We start from the raw sequence: 19290 nt of genomic DNA, 5'->3' as shown, positions 1-19290 counted from the left end.
ACAGTCGGTTTCTCCTCGCTTAACTCCAAAACCCTAAAAAGCACCAATCTTCCATTCATGTTTTCTTCTCTTGTTTAATTTTCGAAAAAGTTGTCATCTTTCTTGGGAAAGTCAAGCAAGGAATCTTCCAAAGACTAAGAAAGATGTCGTCTTCAAGAAAGTCTTCGAGGATCGCAAGTAGGGGACCACGGCGAATGAGTGAGGGGCCTACGCACTTCGATCTCACTAAAGAATAAGTGTCTCCAAATCAGCAGCAGAGCCCACAACATTCTCAGCAGCATCATTCTCCTCTATCTAGTCCTCAAGATGTTGATCATCATCAAAATGAAGAAATCATTGAAGATGCAGACCTTGTAAGAGTTCAAAGGCTCTCTTTTATTTATAAGCTGTATCGTGCTTTAAAAGGGACTGGTATTCCATTGAACTATGTGGATGATTTTCTTAAGGACAAAGGATATGGAAATGAATATATCTTTTGCGAAAAATGGAAAGTTTGGGAATTTCTCGTAAGGGGGTGGCAGAAGAAACCCTTGCGAATATCCCAAGTGACCCTCGTGATTGGGGATTTAATCCGATGGATGGAAATGATGATGACAGATTATACAGTAAAGTTCAGCCAAGAATGGGAATTGCGGCGGAAAATCGAGGAAAAAGGGGAGAGTTGTTTAGATCGAAAGAACATAATGATCTATACTCAAAATTGTTGAAGCGTGGGGTGATAAACCCTAGGAGTGTGGATTTTGACTTTCTGGATGCTGTAAATGTGAACTTGAGGGAAAAATTTGGTCATCTTCAACTTGAGAAATTCTGCTCTGACTCCACGAGAGGCATATCCTCAACTAACGCTTATTTCTATTTAAATCTTAGTTTCTTGGATGCGAATAGATTCTCCTTCAGTGTCAAAGATCAAGACTTTGTTGTGGATATGGATATGCGCGATGTGTTAGGACTTGAGAGAGGAAGATATCAACGGATCAAAGTTTCTATTACTCGTACTACTCGGGAACTTGTTAAGGACAGAGAACAGAGGGAAAGATTTCCTATTCAAGGATGAGTGCATTTAACATCTTGCTGCACAAAATTGTAATCAATTGCCTCAGACCGAAATCAACTTCCAAGACTGATGTCTCAAGTTCAGAGGCAAAGCTAATGTATGCTATCATCACTGGGAAAAGGTTTTCTCTTCCTCACACTGTTATGTTCCACATGTATAGAGCTGTGATGAATGACATAGGACAACTTCCTTATCCAGGTCTTGTGACGAAGTTATTTAGACATCTGAACATTCAGCCTCCGCAAATTCTTTGTGCTCGATCGTGCGATCATATGGTGGTAAGACTGAAAATGGTGACCAAGATACGTCTGAAGGAACTAAGCAAGGCATTGGAGAAATTTAAGGAGAAGACTCTAGTCAAATCTCATCAATTCTCTTCTGCAGGAAAAAGGAAAGGGAAGGAGTCCATGGATGCTCCATCTAAGAGAAGAAGAGCTCTCCTCGTTGAGGATGAAGATGATGAGGAAAACATCTCTATTTCTGCTTTGAAAAATCTCAGTCGATCTGTTCCAAAGAAAGAGTTAGAACAGCAGACAGAAGAAAGAGTAGAGAAAGAAGTAGAGGAAAAAGAAACGGAGGAAAGAGGAGAAGAAGAAGAAGAAAGAGATGCTGAGCAAGAGAGAGTTGAAAAAGAAGAAGAAGAGAAAAGAGATCAAGAAGAAGGGGAACATGAAGAGCACTCTCCACCTAAAGGCATGGACACAGGGGAGACCAAGAGAAAAGAGGAATGACCTCAAATCCCGCAACCGGTGAGGGAGTCGGTCGATCCCAAGAGATCCAGAGGAAGTTTTGCCTCTCGTTTCCTAAGGAAGGTCATGAGGTTTCTTCGCCAAATCTATGTGATTATGCTGATCTACCAAATGCCGCATTTACTCCATCAAATCGTGCTAATGCCAGTACGCAGACCGAAAATTCAGCAGACTTTCGCAGAGTGATGGATATTCTCTTGGAGATGCAAGGTCAGATATATGCATTGGGATGTGAAGTTCAGAACTTGCAGAATGCAGGACAAGTCTCTTCGGGTTCATTAAATGATCAAATCCAAGCCCTTTCTCTTGATTCAGGCTAATGCCAAGGGTGAGGATGTTGCTCAGTTTGAAGGAAGACTTTAAAAGGCTGGAAGGCATCGTTCGTCGATGGGAGATTTCCAGCTTATTCGTGTTCCCAAGAATCCTTGACTTCATTTTCATCTCAATCTTTTTATGCTGACAAAAAGGGAGAGAGTTGCGAGACTTGAAAAAACTTTGAACTTAAATTTGTCGAACTTTTGGCTTGTTTGGTTTGTGGTTTGTTTTGACTTGACTTGTGTCTGGATGTGGACTAAATTTGAGATTTGGATTTGCAGACTCTGCTATTTGGATTTGACTGCTTATTATTAACTACTATTGATATCTTATGGATGGCTTTATTGCATACTAGACTAACCTATTTTCTGTTGTTGCAGATTCTAGTGTTATTCATTTAGCCATTTATCTATAAGATATGCATATGTGTTTGAGAAATGTTTTGCAAGTCAAAGTTTTCCAAATCTGCAGGAAAGTTTTGTCACCATCAAAAAGGGGAGATTGTTGAAGAAATTTCTCTTGAAGTGTTTTGAAGTTGACAAAACGTTTCTATCGTCTAGTCCGAAGGCTTGAGACTCGCTATTTAAAGTCCGAAGACCTCGGACAGCCGAATCAAGACTCAAAGTCTATCCTCATTGACAATTTCTAATTTGTTGAAGAAAGGCTATCCAGAAATGGATGTTTCATTAAGGATGTGGCCTTATCGACTGGAGAAGATCTCTTGGCTGGATATGACATAACGGAATTCTTTATTTGATCATAATTGATTCGTAGATTAAGGATCCGATGATTGGCAAAGTATACTTGGAATGTTCTACTTATGGAAACCGAGATCCTGATTGTATGGACGAACAAGATTGATGGGCTATCGACATGTTCCTTTAAATAGCTCGAATGATCTTCCTAATTGATTCCATCCAACGGGTAGATTGGAGGAATTCTTTTGGTAAGTGCCAACGGGTATGATGGCATGAAGGAGTATATAAGGAAGACGTTCTAGTTGTTCGAGAGAGTGTACAATAGAAGAATTCCAAAGTCTGAAGCTCCTTGTTCCTAGTCAATTCATTTGTTGAGCAAAATCGTGTAAACAAAAGAGAGTCTATATTCGTGAGAAACCTTGAGGAAGTGTGGTAGAACATCTACACTGTGGAATCAAGGAAAAGCTGTGCTGTAACTTCTCTTTTGTTCATAGTAAAATCCAGCCGCTAGGCTGTCGGTGCGGAAGAGTGGACGTAGGCTTGGAATAAGCCGAACCACTATAAATCTTGTGTTCATTTCTCTCTTCCCTAACCTTTACTTTACTTTGATCGTATTTTCCTTTCTATCGATTGCCTAAAATCGCTTCCGTATCTTGAAAATTTGTTTGTGCACCTATTCACCCCCTCTAGGTGATTATACTAGCTATCTCAACAATGGCCGCCCATTGCGTGAGACCAACCACCAACGAAGAAGAAACAGAAAACCGAAAAAAAGGAAAATAGAAAGAAACAAAAAAATTAAAATAAAAACAAGAAGAAGAAAAGATTCAAAAAAAGGTGAAGGATGAAAGGTTCTTGACTAATTGGAAAGTTAAGTCCTTTTTTTAAACTAATATAGCTACTTATAAAATTCATTTGAAGTCTTTATTTTAGACTCTTATTTGAAATAAGATTCACTTTATATTTTTATTTGAACAAATGAAGACATTTCAAACCCTTGGAATTTTCCCCATAATCTCACATTACGGCATAACTGATAAAAAGAGTTTGATTCAGAGGCAATTTGGAAAAATAAAATAAAATCAAACCAAATAGCCAAATTTTAGTCGGCTTTGATTTACAAACCGAAATTATTGAAATTACGTCTTGAGGACTAAGCTGACGATCAGTTGATTTGGTAGTTTGAATCGAATTATGCTCGTTCCTCATTAATTAGAAAAAAAAAGTTGGACTAGAGGATAAAGGAAAAAAAAAAAACCAAAACCCTAGAAAATCTCAGCTTGAATTGAGCTCGACAAGCTCGCCTGGGGCTAAAGGTCTGGACTTTGCAACGCTGGAAACTTGAAACGTCGAGGTCAAGAGTCCCCTCTGCGCTCTGACCAAACCGCGTTCCCATTTTTCGCTTGCAAAACTAAGTAAGGCATTCTCTTCCTTACTTCACTCTCACCTCTCTCTCTCTCTCTCTCTCTCTCTCTCTCTCTCTCTCTCTCTCTCTCTCTCATGATTTGTACGTGGTCGACTGAGGCTGTCGCTATCGGTTTGCGCGTCCTGCAGATTGGAGCTTCAATTTCGAAAAATTTGATCTGGAAATGGAGTTTTATGGCTGAAAGTTGGAATTTTGCGCCAAGGAGTGAAATCCAGAGGGCTAAATCTTTTCCGTATTCTTTTCGCAAGAGGGTCGATAATGCGGGAGAGACCCTGTTGCTTCAAATGGTTTCATAATTTTTTTATTATCTGGAAAGTATTAATTTTCTCATCGGCATGGGTTGTCGGAGTTGTGGGGAGTTTCACAAACGGGTACATGGCTCACATGGAGAAAGATTGTAAATTTTGGCATGGCATTGAAGGGGAATGGTACTGGGGTTCTTGCTGGTTGAATCTTGATGCATTGTGCCCTTTGTATGCTGTGAAATCTTAGTGCTTTGTTAGAGAGTTCGGTCCCCCTTCGTATGGTTGAAATGTCAACTCAGATTACATTGGTGTTTGGCTGTTATCGACTGTATCGGGGCTGAGTTGATCGCCCGAATTTTCAATCGGTTGTTACTTGAAATCTCACTGCACCACTTGATTTTGTCTTGCTTGAAATTCTTCAGCTAAAGCTAATGTTGATTCATTAGGTATTCAATGTGTTCGATCTTTATTTTTCTGAACTTTGGAACTTAAAATGTAGACTTAACTGTTCCTTTGCTTGCTATATTACTTTCATAAAAAGTTATTGAAACATGGTTTTACGGTACTTCCCTATCCCCTTTTCTTTTTCAATCTAAGAAAGGAAAATTATGGAGCAGTGAAGTTATATGGGATGAAATTACCAGCTCAATGACTTATTGAGTCCCATCTTCTCTGAATTGACGTGTTTAGCTACCTATAGTTGACGGAGATTTTGTGAATGAAACACCCCTTAACTAACTAATGAGGATAACTTTACACTTTTTCATATGCCGTCTCTTCTTGTATTATAGAATCATTAAATTAGAGAGTGAGTTATTTCAAATTTAGCATACCATGACTCATGGTATAGTATTGTATTGTATGTTACATTACATTACGTTGCGATTATATAGTGCTACATTGTGAGCATTGCATGTATAAGCCATTTTTTATTAGAGATAGAGAGAGAGAGAGAGAGAGAGAGAGAGAGGGTGGGGTAGGTTTCGAATACTGAATATAAGTTGAAGACTAGTGAGGAAAACATCATCGTTCCCACATGTAATATTCTCATAACTTAGGAACTATAAGCGAGCGAAAAACATAGGACTCTTGCACCTTCTGGTGCAAGGGCAACGCATGTCACCTTTTTTTTTTTTTTTTTTTTTTTGATAACCAGCGTGTCACCTCTTTCATCACCATATTCATTATTATTCCCTCTCTCACATTATTCTTGTTCGCGAACACCTTGTACCACGGAGAACTTTGGCCAGGCTTATAGAAATAACTCTCTCGCACGGTTTGGTTTCTATGGCTAGCGAAGGGCGGAAGGGCTGTCATGGTTATGCTGCTTGTCGGGTCCTCCTGGCGCTGCCTTCGTCGGGTCTGCATCCATGGTCGAAGCCCACTCAACATAGCTAGGCTTGGCTCTGTCGCGGTTGCCGAGTTGACGCAAAAGAAGACGGCCAGCATTCCTCTTATCCACGAGAGCACGTCCCTGTGCATTCACGACGAGAAATGCAAAAAGAACTGCGACGAGTAAAACCCGCCTCGCATTCGGAAAACCAGCCATGTGCGAATGTGGAAAGATGCGAATGAGCAGAAAGATGCAAACGTGGGTACAGTAGGAGCTTGAGCTACTATGCAAGTCCAAGGCAAAGGATTCTTCTTCTTTGTGTGCTTGACCTGAGCATTGGATCGCCCTATTTATAGACAGACCATGAGAGAAAAGGGTGGATGAGTAGAGACAACCTTGAGTCACACTGAGTCACACTAGCATTTCGATTTTGTCCTCGATACCACATGGTCCTGGCATTAATTGTCCCCCTCTGAGATATGTAATTCTGCTTATTGCGGGTGTCCCGTCGCCATAGGGCCGTACCAATTTAAAAACTTGGTCATTTGGATCTTCACATATTGTCGCCGCTCCTTCCTTTTTCTTGGATGGGCCTCCACGCCCACCCAAAAGTCCAAGAATAGAAAAGGGTACTTAAATCCAAAAAAACCCGGTCATCATGGCCTTAATGCCACTGTTTTTTTGGACGGTGACTGCAACAAATAGCCAATCTTTCATTTTCTTTAAATAAAGAATTTCGGATAGGCACAAAGATTGTTCAAGCCACGTCCCTTCTCTATGAGATTTATATGATGATCATTATGTGTAAGTTTTGTATTTAATCTTCTAACATGGTATCAAAGTCAGATTCTCTATCTTAATTTATTTTGCATGTACAGCCCCTTTCTTATTCGCTTGTCTAATGCCCAATCCAATGTTGAAGCCAGCTTGCCCCTTGTATTGGTTGCCTCTCTATCCGTTCTCTAAAGTGTTGGTAATCTTTCAAGCCCAGTAAGAAAAGACACTGACTATATAGATAGGATAAAACACCATTATAAAATAATTTTCAAAAAGTAACCTTTCGCACCACTCAATTAACCTAACTAAACAAGCATAAGGTTGGGTTTGAAAACAAGAAGCAAATGATTGAGAAAGCTTTTCCAACCTAAGGTTTGAAATCCTTTCCCTATTTGTCAAGCTTAGATCAGAAGTCGACTGAAAAATGGATGCGCTCCACTAGCACAGCTCGCTTTGCTTTTATCACAGAGCTCACTGCTTTTCAATTTTTTAGGAGTAGATGCTTGTGGAGGAAATCAATCCAGCCACAGGTTTTTCTACGGCTACCTTATTACAACTTCATCCTTATCAAAGACCCCACGGCGATATATTTTGGGTTGGACTTTTTAACAATTAATTTAGGATATATAATTACCTAGTATAGTCCCTGTGGTTGACTTTTGAGTCTTGGCCATATGATCCGCCACATACACATTCACAGGACCATTCTCCCACTTTCCCTCCCCAAAGAGTCTCTCCATGCCCTAGGAGAGTCCAAAGTGGAGTTGCATTTGGGAATAATTTTAGGCCAATCATGCAGTACTCGTGGCAGTAGGGGAGATCTGTAGTTAAGATCATAGAGGGTACAGGCCTCTCGGTGCTCGTGTAGTGTCCTCGACAGCACTCAAAAAACTGTTTTAATCTCTTCATGTCTCTCCCTCTAACCCTTCCCTTTTCTAGCTTGGCTGCGCTCCAACGCCGTGACATGTCAAGTTTTTGTTAGATGAGCAGTTTGAAGATGCATGCAATGATAGGTTATAAGGATGAAAATGGAGATGACAACCCCAAGTCCTCGACACGTTGCCCCATCCTCGTATCGTGTCTTTGTGGAGAAGATAAGATGGGGCAGCAGGAGATCTCATTCCCATTCGCACACCTTCCCTTCGGTGACAATCCACGTGGAGTAGCGTCCATGGCTTGGGCGACCTCGAATGAGCACGGCTTTCAAGCGAGTCCTTCTCGACATGATCTCTTTTGGCCAATCTCTAATCAATCAAATGAAAGCAGATCAAGTAGAGTAGGGATGAGCACGGTTCAATTTGGTCTGATTTGGATGGAAAAATTGAGCTAAACTGCAATAATATGGTTCGGAAAATTTCAAAACCCAACTTAACTAAATAAGGGTCTAAAATTAGATCAAATTGAATAGAGCTCATCATTTTTTATTTGACTTCTCTTATCTGATGAAGTTAAATTTCATATAGTATTTAACTTTTAACGAGCTTGAATTGGTTAAAGGCTCAAGCTATCATCTAAAGATAGAATAGAATTATGATGTAACAATTACCACTACAACACCAACTTATGCATAGTTTGGAGGGAAATTCCAAATAAGAGCATGAAGTGTCTTCATTTTCTCAAATAAATGCATGAAGTGAACATTGTGTCAAATAATGACCTAAAATAACTAGGTCGGTCTCAAAGAAGGGCTTGAAGTAGTTACATGTGACTCTCCAGAACATCACGCGCAACACGTGTATTTTCTGATTATTTTTTTTAAAAGCAAGCGGAAGCACCATAAATACGTTACCATACAACATATAAGAAGATTATCACACAAATTAAATATTATACATAATATTTCATTATGTTAACTTTATATTTATAACCTATAACAAACAACACACAAAATACCAAAAGACCTGAGAAGAGTTAGGATCGCCTAACTTCAACACTATCCTCTAATATCCAAAAGCCTGTTTGTATAACACCAAGGCTAAAATCAAATGATCAATGACCTCTCCCATCAATGGCCCATAAAAAAATGTAGTCATGGGGACCATCAAATCCTCTTAGCGGTCCCAACCAGTCGCCGTCAAAGATCGCGTACCAAGCTATATATCGGTGGGGAACCAACTCAGCGAGTCCCATGTCGACTCAAGCTTTAACATACACAAGAACCATATAAGATAATATCACTTCTCTATAACTATACTCAATGCAAGCCGGAGCTCTAAAAAGTAGCGGTGGTGGAAGAGCCATCCTACAAGTTTGAAAATTAAAGAAATGCCCTGTAAATGAAATTCATAAGTTTAAGATAAGAGATCCACCAATCACTCAACCTGGCATCACAACAATCATGAATTCAAGACAATACAAAACAACCATGCATAAGGAATGCAAGGATAAAAGTATTATCTTTCCTATCATAATATGTCAATAAGACAACCATAAATTGCATAAGATTGATCGCTCATGTGTAAGCAAATTTCATATTATATATCACAAGTACCACAATATCTTATCAATTTACACATATGAACTCATGTTTGTCACTAGCCAGGACTATCTCGATTCACGAGATATCTTGACTAATAAGGCATCGTCACCACTAACTCATGCGGGACGGAATTATACATACTCATTTGCCATGCCTCAGCCTATCAATCACGAGTTCCTCTACATTAATGAGGATTAATACACCATGACAATGACCATTTATTAACATCACACCATGGCTTCACAAGCCATATCATATCATGACTACAGGAGTCATGTCATCATAAAATTTCATGTCATATTAACCTTGTATAACATTTGCTAACTCTAGAGTCTCATACATACTGATATAAGGGAATTCGCTCGGTGGGGATGAGCGAACAGACCATGACAAAGGTCTTAATGACGAAGTATCAAAGATATACATAATTAATCACAACACAATAAGCATTAGATACTTTTCGATGTTCATAACTACAGGTGACAACACATTACTCTCTTCGCATTCTCATACAATCATGAGAATCAATCAATTACATACACTTTAACAAATAAATGTTCTTTTTCTTTTCACCAAGCCATGATCATTCGGTATAGAACTTTTATTGGTTTATCAATTCTTGATATCTATTTAACAATAAACACTACTACTCCAATAATTAAAATAACTCATAGATTCACATTTTATAATAAAACCACCCTTGATTAAGCTCACTTTTTCCACGAAAACTAGGGAGTATTTTCTATAATTCCAAATTCTTAAAAACTAGACTATTGCCCTAGTAAAAATTCTCAATTTATAAATTTACCCCTAACTTCCGATTTTCAACTGACCAAGTAATATTAACCAAATTAAAAACTAAAAGCTATCCTTTTTGTTATCTAAGACATGCTAACATTTTATTTACACAATAGACACCCCCACATATTTTACAAAACTATTAAAACAACTCATTTTTGATTAATTAGTTCAACTAGTTCCAATTTTTACATAATTTTCACATCATCTATTAACTCTAAATATAACTTATCACTTATCATAATAAGATTCCACAAGCTGTGAACAGTCCTCAGAAGTTTCATTTTTTGCATATTCATCCTTTAACTTGGTGAAATTATGAATTTGCCCCTAAAACCCCTAAACTCATTTTTTTAACCGATTTGATTCCCCTTAATTAATCTTACTTAGAAATCCACTTATCAAAACTAAAAACATAAGATAAACCTGTTAAAAACCTTATCTTCATTTTCAAAATTTCGAAATTACCCCATATTTTGTCAAAAATTTACCAAAACACCCCTTAGTATACCTAGTTTTACTATCTTCATATTTTTCCCATTCAAGTTGCTACAAAACCTTTTAGAAATCTCTCAAATACACTCTAGAAATATGAATAGCTTTTTACTACAAGCACAACAATCACTATAACTTAACATACAACTATTGCAACTTACTCACACATAGAATAAAATCTATAGTAAATAAACAAACAATCAATCAATCAAGCTCAAGAGTACTAAGTAGATCATTCTAGCTTAGTCCTTATGTTTTTCACTTACCTTGAGTGAAATCTTCAACAAACAAAGCATTTACTCACCTTGAAATCAAAATAATTATTAAAATTAACAAGTGTCATTCTTTAGAAAACAACAAAGCTTATTTGATAAAAATAAAATGAAAATCTTTGAATTTACCTTGTAAGACACTAAACTGAAAAAAAAAAAAAAAAAAAAAAAAAGAAAGAGTGAGAGAGAAGGGGTTTGGAACTTGTCTTGAAAGAGAGAGTGAAATAAAACTTGAACTTGAAGAAGTGAGAGAGATGGAGGTGCAAGTGAAAGAGGTAGGGAAAGAAGGCATTATCTCTTGTCTTCCACACTTATTCTCTATATTTAAGAATGGCTGGAAGTAACATTTATTAGCCTTGGTTAAAAGTAATAATGCTAATTAACTAGAGTTAAATGTAGACAAATAAATTTATAGGGTTAAGATAATGTCATGCATAAGGTCATATAGATAAGTTCAAAGGATTTAGTTTAGACACGTGGATAAAAAATGTGGTGGAGATGAAGACATTTGTCTAAGTTCTCATAGTGACAAATGGCATGGTTTAATAATAAGAATGCGATATTATGTTAATTTGGACAAATACTTTATATTGCAGTAAATAATCAAGGAAATCGATATTCATTTGAAGCGTTAGTAAATCAGAAAATTATTCTGAACTCGTTACAATTATTAACAGAAGATGTAGAACAATAAGGAAACCTTAACTTAGTAAAAATTTAATGTTATAAAATTATTCGATACGTATTTAGGAGCATATCAATTCTTGCTAATAGTTACTACACTAATTATACATCCTAAATATCATGAACTATAAAGAAATTTCATGTCACATTATAGCAGTTTAAAATATGCGTATGACCCATTTGGTCAGCTAAATATTCTAGGTGGTTAAAGGCATTTTCATTTAAAGACAATTTTAATTTTAATTTTTTTTTTCTTTTTTTCTTTTTTTTTTTAAAGAAAAAAATTTGACAAGAGCCGACAAAGGTTTGATGGTTGACTGTTAGGTGAGGGCCACCATCCTCGCCAAATCTAGGCAAAGGTCACCTCGACCCATGCCCTCACCTGGTGTGAGCAACCCTCACTTGTGGCTTTTAAGGGTAGCCTTTCCAACCGCCGACAAAGCGGCCCTTGCATATATTTGGCAAGAGGGCCTCAACTATGGCTCGTGAAAGCGACTCTCGTCCAACCTCTTGGGTCATTACGATGGCTGCCCATTGCTTGAGACCAACCACCAACGAAGAAGAAACGGAAAAGTGAAAAAATGAAAAATAGAAAGAAACAAAAAAAAAGAAAAAGAAGAAAACATTCAAAAAAAAGGTGAAGGATGAAAAGGTTCTTGACTAATTGGAAAGTTAAGTCCTTTTTTCAAACTAATATAGCTACTTGTAAAATTCATTTGAAGTCTTTATTTTACACTCTTATTCGAAATAAGATTCACTTTATATTTTTATTTGAACAAATGAAGACATTTTAAATCCTTACCCCATAATCTCGCATTACGGCATAACTCATAAAAAGAGTTTGATTCAGTGCAATTTGGAAAAAAAAAAAAAAATCAAACCAAATAGCCAAATTTTAGTCGGCTTCGATTTACAAACCGAAATTATTGAAATTACGTCTTAAGGACTAAGCTGACGATCAGTTGATTTGGTAGTTTGAATCGAATTATGCTCATTCCTCATTAATTAGAAAAAAAGTTGGACTAGAGGATAAAGGAAAAAAAAACAAAAACAAAACCCTAGAAAAATCTCAGCTTGAATTGAGCTCGACAAGCTCACCCAGGGCTAAAGGTCTAGACTTGGCAACTCTGGAAACTTGAAACGTCGAGTTCAAGAGTCCCGTCTACGCTCTGACCCAACCGCGTTCCCTTTTTTCGCTTGCAAAAACTAAGTAAGGCATTCTCTTCCTTACTTCACTCTCACCTCTCTCTCTCTCTCTCTCTCTCTCTCTCTCTATCTCTCATGATTTGTACTTGGTCAACTGAGGCTGTTGCTATCGGTCTGCGCGTCCTGCAAGTTGGAGCTTCAATTTCGAAAAATTTGATCTGGAAATGGAGTTATAGGGCTGAAAGTTGGAATTTTGCGCCAAGGAATGAAATCCAGAGGGCTAAATCTTTTCCCGTATTCTTTTCGCTAGAGGGTCGATAATGCTGGAGAGACCCTGTTGCTTCAAATGGTTTCATAATTTTTTTATTATCTGGAAAGTATTAATTTTCTCACCGGCATGGGTTGTCGGAGTTGTGGGGAGTTTCATAAACGGGTACATGGCTCACATGGAGAAAGATTGTAAATTTTGGCATGGCATTGAAGGGGAATGGTTACAGGGGTTCTTGCTTGTTGAATCTTGATGCATTGTTCTCTTTGTATGCTGGGAAATCTTAGTGCTTTTTTAGAGAGTTCGGCCCCCCTTCGTATGGTTGAAATGTCAACTCAGATTACATTGGTGTTTGGCTGTTATCGACTGTATCGGGGCTGAGTTGATCGCCCGAATTTTCAATCGGTTGTTACTTGGAATCTCACTGCACTACTTGATTTTTTCATGCTTCAAACTCTTCAGCTAAAGCTAATGTTGATTCATTAGGTATTCAATGTGTTCGATCTTTATTTTTCTGAACTTTGGAACTTAAAATGTAGACCTAACTGTTCCTTTGCTTGCTATTTTAATTTCATAAAAAATTATTGAAACATGGTTTTACGGTACTTCCCTATCCCCTTTTCTTTTTCAATCTAAGAAAGGAAAATTATGGAGTAGTGATATGGGATGAACTTACCGGCTCAATGACTTACTGAGTCTCTTCTTCTCTGAATTGTAAGCTGTCTTTCGTGATTTTCAGCTCAAGTATTTTCTCTGATTTTGTAATTGATTTTCTGACAAAAACTAGAATTTTAATCTTTCAGCAAAATTGGTGATCTTGTGTTACTGATGGAAGTCTATGCTTTGATATGATCTTGTGTTGCACAATAATAATGATCTCTCTCTCTCTCTCTCTCTCTCTCTCTCTCTCTCTCTTTCTCTCTGTGGGATTAAAGAAGAATCCTGGATGTAGCTGGTTTCAGTCAAAGAAAGGGGAGATACACGAGTTCTTTGCAGGTGATACAAAGCATCTGAGGTCAAGCGAGATAAATAAAGGGGAGATACACGAGTTTTTTTTATCATCTAAACTAAAGATGCAGTCTCTAACTTTTGAGGTGATGGCGCGAGTTCGTAAAGCATAAATACTGAGAAAAGTCTTGATGCTATTCCCACATCTCAAAATTTGAGTTCGACAAGTTTGAGGTTCTTTTAGGCCTTCCCTTTTGCCTTTCCTTGCCTTTTTGGATAGCAGTATGGTAATATACGCGGTCTGGCGGTATTTTAGGTTAGCTTCGTGGTACCTTATCACCTACGGATCCAATCAACATCGCGTCCATCATGGTTAAACGAAGGAATTCGAAACAAGTTACTTTCTCTGAGACTAATCTCAAAAAATTTGTGCAGAACAGAAATCGAACCCGTGACGAGCTTGACACTGATTTAGGTTAACCTCAGTTGCGGCGAATGCCCTGTTCAAAGGCCGAAAAGTCCGTGGCAATGGAGCATAGCTGATTTGCAGAGTCCTTTTTGGTGGGTCTCTCTCACTCTCCCTCCACTACTTAGAAAGACTCCAAATCTCTTCCATTGGCTAAGTGGAGGAACCTCATATCCTTGTATTGCATCAGAACACATCAGCACGAGCATAAGATTCTTCTCGTCCACATTTGCTGGATAAAATTAAGGTGCCCTTTTCCGACCAAATCATAGGTTTTGTCGAGCGGCTGAAAGTGAAAGCCATCTTGTCCTGAGTGGCGACTAACTTATAGTATTCAGATCATGCACTAATCAGATATTGCCTTGAAAGGCTCTCGGTAGATTATTGGGGGAATCCAGCCTACCAAGGCCAAAAAGAATGAAAGGTTATAGCTCCACTCCACCTCAAATCCATAGCGAGCAAAATGGTGCAATGCCCTGAAATCACATCAAAAGTGATTACTCACACAACAATATTTTTAGCAAGCTACATAGTTCATTCCAATTTGGAACCTATGGCCTACATAGGAAATAATTGAATACGGAGAAACACTTGTGTGGACCGGTTCTAGGGATGTCGTGAAATCCACGCAGAACTTGTATATAACTTACTACTGATCATGATCAAGATTGATTTAGTTTACTATACAACGGATATATAAGGAAGTATGTTACTTGAATTTGAAGCAACCATATACTCTGCTTATCGAGTTGAAATGAAAATGCTAGCTCGGGCAAACATCATAATTTGTGAGTATCACCAATAGTAAAGACCATGTCCATCATATCAGAACCACAACATTAGGACTTCTGATGCCTCACATGCTTGGTTAATGCCTACAAAGTTAATTTGTCCAACTACCTATATAACTTTCATATTTGACTGATTAAAGTCTACCATACTAATTGCGCAGATGAGTGTAGGTTGTGTTTAGCTACCTGTAGTTGACGGAGATTTTGTGAACGAAACATTCCTTATACAACTAACTAATGAGGATAACTTTACACTTTTTAATACGCCATCTCTTCTTGTATTATAGTATCATTAAATTAGAGAGTGAGTTATTTCGAATTTAGCATACCATGACTCATGGTATAGTATTGTATTGTATGTTACATTACATCACGATTATATAGTGCTACATTGTGAGCATTGCATGTATAAGCCATTTTTAGAGAGAGAGAGAGAGAGAGAGAGAGAGAGAGAGAGAGAGAGAGAGAGAGAGAGAGAGGTAGGTTTCGAATGCTGAATATAAGTTGAAGACTAGTGAGGAAAACATCATCGTTCCCACATGTAATATTCTCATAACTTAGGAACTATAAGCGAAAAACATAGGACTCTTGCACCTTCTGGTGCTAGGGCAACGCATGTCGCCACTTTCATCACCATATTCATTATTATTCCCTATCTCACATTATTCTTGTTCACGAACACCTTGTACCACGTAGAACTTTGGCCAGGTTTATAGAAATAACCCTCTCTCGCACGGTTTGGTTTCTATGGCTAGTGAAGGGCGGAAGGGCTGCCATGGTTATGCTGCGAGTCGGGTCCTCCTGGCGCTTTCTTCTCCGGGTCTGCATCCATGGTCGAAGCCCACTCAACATAGCTCGGCTTGGCTCCGTCGCAGTTGCCGAGTTGACGCAAAAGAAGACGGCCAGCATTCCTCTTATCCATGAGAGCATGTCCCTGTGATAGCCTCATCTCTCGTCCCACATCGCCTAGAGAGGGAGGTCTTGGTTAGCTTATAAGGTTTAGGTCCCTCTAACCTGTGTAACGCGTTTTAAAGCCGTGAGGGAAAAGACCATGGCTGGGATGGCGGTTCGTTTGCGCCAGGGCGGGTGACCCAAAGCGGATAATATTACACAGTGGGTTCCGGGATGTTACATATGGTATCAGAGCCGACTCCCGACCGTGTGTGGGACAAGAGAGGAGGCCGTGTGTGGGACCACAGCGAGGACGCTCTGATAGCCTCCTCTCTTGTCCCACATCGCCTAGGGAGGGAGCCCACATCGCTTAGGGAGGGAGGTCTTGGTTAGCGTATAAGGCTTGGGTCCCTCTAACTTGTGTAACGCGTTTTAAAGCCGTGAGGGAAAAGACCATGGCTAGGATGGCAGTTCGTTCGGGCCAGGACGGGTGACCCAAAGCGGACAATATTACACAGTGGGGCCCGGGATGTTACAGTCCCTGTGCATTCACGATGAGAAATGCAAAAAGAACTGCGACGAGAAAAAACCCGCCTCGCATTTGAAAAACCAGCCATGTGCGAATGTGTCGCAAAACCTGCCTCGCATTTGAAAAACCAGCCATGTGCGAATGTGGAAAGATGCGAAAGAGCAGAAAGATGCGAACGTGGGTACAGTAGGAGCTTTAGCTACCGTGCAAGTCCAAGGCAAAGGATTCTTCTTCTTTGTGTGCTTGACCTGAGCGTTGGAACGCTCTACTTATAGACGGACGATGAGAGAAAAAGGGTGGATGAGTTGAGACAACCGTGAGTCACACTGAGACACACTAGCATTTCGATTTTGTCCTCGATACCACATGGTCCTGGCATTGATTCTCCCCCTCTGAGATATGTAATTCTGCTTATTGTGGGTGTCACATCGCCATAGGACCGTACCCATTTAAAAACTAGGTCATTTTGGATCTTCACATATTGTTGCCACTCCTTCCTTTTTCTTGGATGAACCTCCACGCCTACCCAAAAGTCAAAGAATAAAAAAGGGTATTTAAATCCAAAAAACCCGGTCATCATTGCCTTAATGCCAGTGTTTTTTTGGACGGTGACTGTAAACAAATAGCCGATCTTTCATTTTCTTTCAATAAAGAATTTCGGATTGGCACAATGATTGTTCAAGCCACGTCACTTCTCTACGAGATTTATATGATGATCATTATGTACAAGTTTTGTATTAGATCTTCAAACATCATATCAAAGTCAGATTCTCTAAATTTATTTTGCATGTGCAGCCCCTTTCTTATTCGCTTGTCTAATATTCAATCCAATGTTGAAGCCAGCTAGCCCCTTATATTGGTTGCCTCTCTATCCTTTCTCTAAATTGTTGGTAATCTTTCAAGCTCAGTAAGAAAAGACACTGATTTATAGATAGGATAAGATGCCATTATAAAATAGTTTTCAAAAAGTAACTTTTCTCACCACTCAATTATCCTAACTAAACAAGCTTAGGGTTGGGCTTGAAAGCAAGAAGCAAATGATTGAGGAGGCTTTTCCCAACCTAGGTTAGGTTTGAAATCCTTTCCCTATTTGTCAAGCTTAGATTAGAAGCCAACTGAAAAATGGATGCACTCTATTAGCGCGGCTCGCTTTGCTTTTGTCGCAGAGCTCAGTGCTTTTCATTTTGTTAGGAGTAGATGCTTGTGGAGGAAATCAATCCAGCCACAGGTTTTTCTACAGCTACCCTATTACTACTTCATCCCTATCGAAGACTCCACGGCAATATGTTTTGGGTTGGACTTTTTGATAAATATAGCATATTAATTAGGATATATAATTGCCTAGTATAGTCCCTGTGGTCCACTTTTGAGTCTTGGCCATATGATCCAACACATACACATTCGTAGGACCATTCTCCCACTTTCCCTCACCAAAGTGTCTCTCCATGCCCTAGGAGAGTCCAAAGTGGAGTTGCAATGGTCGGTATCGGATCAAATCATCAGCATTTGGGAATATTTTTAGCTCAATTATGCAGTACTCGTGGCAGTTGGGGAGATCGGTGGTTAAGATCATAGATGGTACAGGCCTCTCGGTGCTCGTGTAGTGTCCTCGACAACACTCAAAAAAACTCTTTTCATCACTTGGAATCGCTTCATGTCTCTCCCTCTAACCCTTCCCTTTTCTAGCTTGGCCGCGCTCCAACGCCGTGACATGTCAAGTTTTTGTCAGAGGGGCAATTTGAAGATGCATGCAATGATAGGTTATAAGGATGAAAATGGAGATGACAACCCCAAGTCCTCGACACGTTGCCCCATCCTCGTATCATGTCTTTGTGGAGAAGATAAGATGGGGCAGCAGGAGATCTCATTCCCATTCGCACACCTTCCCTACGGTGACAATCCACGTGGAGTAGCGTCCATGGCTTGGGCGACCTCGAATGAGCACGGCTTTCAAGCGAGTCCTTCTCGACAGGATCTCTTTTGGCCAATCTCTAATCAATTGCATGAAAGCAGATCAAGTAGAGTAGGGATGAGCACGGTTCAGTTTGGTCTGATTTGGATGGAAAAATTGAGCTAAACTGCAATAATATGGTTCGGAAAATTTTAAAACCGAACTTAACTATATAAGGGTCTAAAATTAGATCAAATTGAATAGAGCTCATCATTTTTTATTCGACTTCTCTTATCTGATGAAGTTAAATTTCATATAGTATTTAACTTTTAACGAGCTTGAATTGGTTAAAGGCTCAAGCTATCATCTAAAGATAGAATAGCATTACGATGTAACAATTACTGCTGCAACACCAACTTATGCATAGTTTGGAGGGAAATTCCAAATAAGAGCATGAAGTGTCTTCATTTTCTCAAATAAATGCATGAAGTGAACATTGTGTCAAATAATGACCTAAAATGATTAGGTCGGTCTCAAATAAGGGCTTGAAGTAGTTATATATGACTCTCCAGAACATCAAGCACGACACATGTACTTTTTGATTTTTTTTTTTTTAATAGCAAGCAGAAGCACCACAAAATACATTACCATACAACATATAAGAAGATTATCACACACATTAAATATTATACATAATTTTTCATAATGTTAACTTTATATTTATAACCCATAACAAACAACACACAAAATACCAAAAGACCTGTGAAGGGTTAGGATCGCCTAACTTCAACACTATCCTCCTATATCCAAAAGCCTATCTGTATAACACCAAAGCTAAAATCAAATGATCAATGACCTCTCCCATCAATGGCCCATCAAAAATGTAGTCAAGGGGACCATCAAATCCTCTTAGTGGTCCCAACTAGTTGCCATCAAAGATCGCGTACCAAGCTATATATCGGTGCGGAACCAACTCAGCAAGTCCCATGTCAACTCAAGCTTTAACATACACAAGAACCATATAAGATAATATCA

The sequence above is a fragment of the Eucalyptus grandis genome, chromosome 11 (assembly GCF_016545825.1).
Source record: "Eucalyptus grandis isolate ANBG69807.140 chromosome 11, ASM1654582v1, whole genome shotgun sequence".
Classification (NCBI taxonomy): Eukaryota; Viridiplantae; Streptophyta; class Magnoliopsida; order Myrtales; family Myrtaceae; genus Eucalyptus; species Eucalyptus grandis.
This window is presented reverse-complemented; position numbering follows the sequence as displayed.